Genomic DNA, 4,181 nt, shown 5'->3' with positions numbered 1-4,181 from the left:
ACGGTTGTCACAACCCTACCCACTCGGTCCCACCATTGTGTGTGAGATGGCTGACTGACGTCAGGGGTGACCATGACTGCATTGGCATCATACGCATTGATGCATTTATTTCTTGTGATTGTGTTTGCTGCATTTATTTGCTGCATATTGGTTGGATGCCCATGCTTGACATGCATACAGGATTTCTATACTCTCGGACTGTTTATCCTTGTACCAGGTCCTAGTTAGTACAGTATTCTCCTGGTTATTTCAGTTTGCATTTACCTTCGTTACGTCAGGAGACTGTACGCATGATTAGTGTTAGTTGTTATTTCCTTACTATGTATATCAGTTGTACCTGCTGAGTGTTGGACTCACACCCTCCTTCGTTGCTATTTCAGGTTGATGCTGTCAGGAGAGAGTTCCAGTTGCTAGCCCCCTGCAGCCACGAGGCTGTTTATTTATCTTTTGGCTTTATGTGCTAGACTATGTTTTGAACTTGTTATGTTTTGAATACTTTAGATCCTGTATGGATTGCTTTATTTAGTCGATGACTTTTCATTCGAATTTGTTTTACTACATGCCTGCCTAGACGGCAGAAGAGGTGAGTGGATTTATTCCGTCGGATTTGTGCTTTATGGGTGTAGTGGAGTAGGGTTGTTTTCGAGTCATCGTATTTCTGTTCTGTTTGTTTACTACTAAACTGCGTGGTTGTGTCAGCCAGAGGCTGAAAATTTATATAAACTGCATGGATAGTATGCTTGTTTGCTTATTATTATTGTTATTATTCCAGCCGCATGTGGCTGAGGTATATGGTGATGTAGTAAAGTTTCAGATTGTCCGCCGTACAGGGAAGATGCTGTCGAAATTTCTTCGGACAGGGACTCCTCCGGGGCGTGACACTGCCATTTGGTTTAATTGACTTGGGAGTTCTTGTTAATGATTACTGTTAAATGTGGCTGCAGTCAGAAGCGAACTTTCTAGGGAGGCTTTCACATCCAAACCTCATCAAGCTCTTGGGAACTTGAACTTTTTTTTTGTTGTGTGGTGTTGTTTCAGTTGAAGAAAAAAAGTGAACTACATAGTCAAAGAAGCAAGACAAACTTATACCTTCACCGTCTTTCTTGAAAAGGATATATGGGTTTGTCTGAAGAAATAGTAAGTATTTAGTAAACATTAAATTCCTACTTTTGGTTGTTGAAGTTGGTGTTGAGTACGTTGACTTTATGTGGTTTTTTGCTTACGGTCTAGTGTTTTATGTAATGACAATGAGATAAACAAAATCATCATTAGTATCTAATGAGGCTGGTAAAGCACTATATGTTAAAAGACCTAAAAGTCCTAGTTGCAATCACTGTCCTAGTCAAGACCTAAAAGTTTCTAATACGTATTTATTAATTATAAATATTTTATGGAAGTTAAGCAAACCCCTTCTTCACGGCATAATCATCATGTCATGTCCAAAGTGTCAAAGCCATTCGCCTTATTTTCCAACAAAAAGAAAACCTAATTTAGGCAAGTGAAGGGACCTTGTTGTATATATACAAGCTATAAGTATGGTGTCTCTTCCAACTTATGATTCAATCAAGCTACTCTTCCTTGATCACTACACTGGCTATTAGTTGTGGTTGTAAGAGCAACTCTAATTGCTCAATGCATGCTACTTCTTCCTAATCATATTATTGTTTAACACTAGAGCAAGCTGTGATGATCATCCACATTATCTAAGGGGAGCAATTGCTTGGAGAGTGAAAGGAGAGCTCTACTTGCCATCAAGTCTGACTTGTACAACTCTGATCATTGGCTTTCTTCTTGAACTGGTTATGACTGTTGCAAGTGGAGAGGAGTTGCTTGTGATAACACCACCAACCATGTCATAAGACTTGATCTTCACTACCCACTTGTTCAATATAATTCATTTCCAGAAGAAAGTAAGGTAAATCCTTCTTTGCTTAAACTAAAGCATTTAAAATACTTGGATTTAAGCTTCAACAACTTCGCATCCCAAGCTAGTATGATTTCCTCGCTTGGCCATGTGGAACATCTTAACCTCTCCAATGCAATATTTGATGGATTAATTCCTCAACAATTAGGCAATCTTTCTAATCTACGCTTCCTCGACCTTAGTTGTTGTGATTGGCATTCTTCACAATGGTCAAATGACCTGAGTTGGCTTTCCCACTTAACTTCTCTAGAATATCTAGACATGAGTTGTGTCAATCTCTCTTTAGCAAATACTTGGCTTCACAAAATTAATTATAATAGCCTAGAACATCTTTCTTTGTCAAATTGTTTACTACAAGATGCAGAAGGAGCTGGCACAAGTATGACACAACTCAATTCATCAAGCAATCAAATAGAAGGAAATATTTTTGTGAATGCCACTAGAAAATTGAAGCACTTGGATTTAGCAGGTAATTCTTTAACAAAAATTCTACTCATTATGTGAATGTCACATTCATGTGGTCTTGACTACGTATTAATAAATTTTCTTTTCTAACATAGGCTCCTCAACAACCAGATGCGGAGCAATGTGATTTTTATATCATGCGATATATGAAAGATATAATTGAAAATTTTGGAGTTGACCACAAGGATTCACTTCCAGCAATGGTAATAATACAAACTCATATTTGATTTGATTGATTATGAACTTCTCTTAGCTTTTCCCTCATTATATCAGATCTTGCTGCTGTTGTGCTTTTCCCGTGGTGCTTGATGTGTTTCTATGTAGTCTTTGAACTTCTCTTATGTGAGATGAACAAGTAGATAGATCCCTTATATTCGTTGCTCCAGTTGTTGCGCTTGGGATTTATGATCTGATCTTTCATTTGATTTCCTCTAGTTCTACAAAGTTTATGTCTAGTTGAAAGAACAGTCTTGAATTTGTCGAGTTTGTTCTTAGAAATGATTTCATAAGCCTAGCTCGAAGAGGATAAAGTTTAAAATTCATGTTGACTAGTTAGTATTTTATGCCATGAGGTCATGGAGAGATGTCTTGGGACTAACTATGTGCAGCCATTATGCTTTAGAAAATGTCATTGTTTTACAGTGGAATGAGATGGTTATGTTGAGTACCGTCATGGGAAATTCAAGATAACAAGCAGTATTTAATTATATTTTCTTATGTGATGCATTTTTTTTCTTTTCTTTTATTATGTTTGTCTAGTGCTTGTATGGAGGTGCTCAGAAAGGACCCCAGTTAAGAGAGTTGGATTGTGGAGCTGATATCATTGTTGCTACACCAGGATGTTTGAATGATATTCTGAATATGAAAAGATTGAACCTCCATCAAGTACTGATTAGTTAAATGGCAACTATGAGAAAACTTTGTTGCAATAATTTCTGGTTTGGAATATATTAAGTTCCCAGGAATGATAGATCTATCACTATATGATGTGGTTGAGATAAATGATGAATGTGTCTCTTTTTAAGCATTCAAATTAATCATCTTGTTACCTGGTGCTCTTACTACTTTTTCAACTATGATTTTTGGTCTTGGTTTACTAATATCTTATTTATGTGTTTTTACAATTTACAAATCTCAAGTACTCCAGAGTTGAAATTGATGAAGTGCGGTTCGAGTGAGTTGAATGCATGCTAGATTACATTTGAGTAGAAAAGGTATTTGATTAAAACTTTGGATGATGCATGCATTTTCATGGAATGTAAATTGCGTATATTGTCCCATGTCAATTTCTTTCTGATGGTGATATTCTAGGACTTCTACAGCATGTATAATTCTTCTGTTTTTGTTCTTTGCTGTAGTTAAGTAGACCAAATGATACTTTTGTTTGACAGATTAGAACAGTGGATGTTTTAACTCAGAAAACTAGACATTTGAAGGTGAAAAGTGGTGAGATTAGGGAAATGAAAGGCGCAAGAAGAATGGAGCAGTATAGCAAGTTGAACAGATTCTGATTCTCATAATTTAATGTAGCCTCAGCTTAATTTTTTACTCACGATGTTCTACCTTGATGTGTACAATATCTATTAGCTTTTGATGTAAAAAGAATATTTGTGTATGTTATAGATACTGTTGTAAAAAGAATATTTATGTAATTTGTGAATATTTGTGTATTTTATAGATACTGTTGGAAGAAGAATATTTGTGTAATTTGTGAATATTTGTGTATTTTCTTGGATACTGTCAGTTTTTCACTGTTTCGAAAATCGAATTTGTGTCGTTAAACAATACTGAT

The sequence above is a fragment of the Zingiber officinale genome, chromosome 7B (genome assembly GCF_018446385.1).
Source record: "Zingiber officinale cultivar Zhangliang chromosome 7B, Zo_v1.1, whole genome shotgun sequence".
NCBI lineage: Eukaryota > Viridiplantae > Streptophyta > Magnoliopsida > Zingiberales > Zingiberaceae > Zingiber > Zingiber officinale.
The sequence above is the reverse complement of the archived record's forward strand: the minus strand, read 5'-3'. Positions refer to the sequence as shown.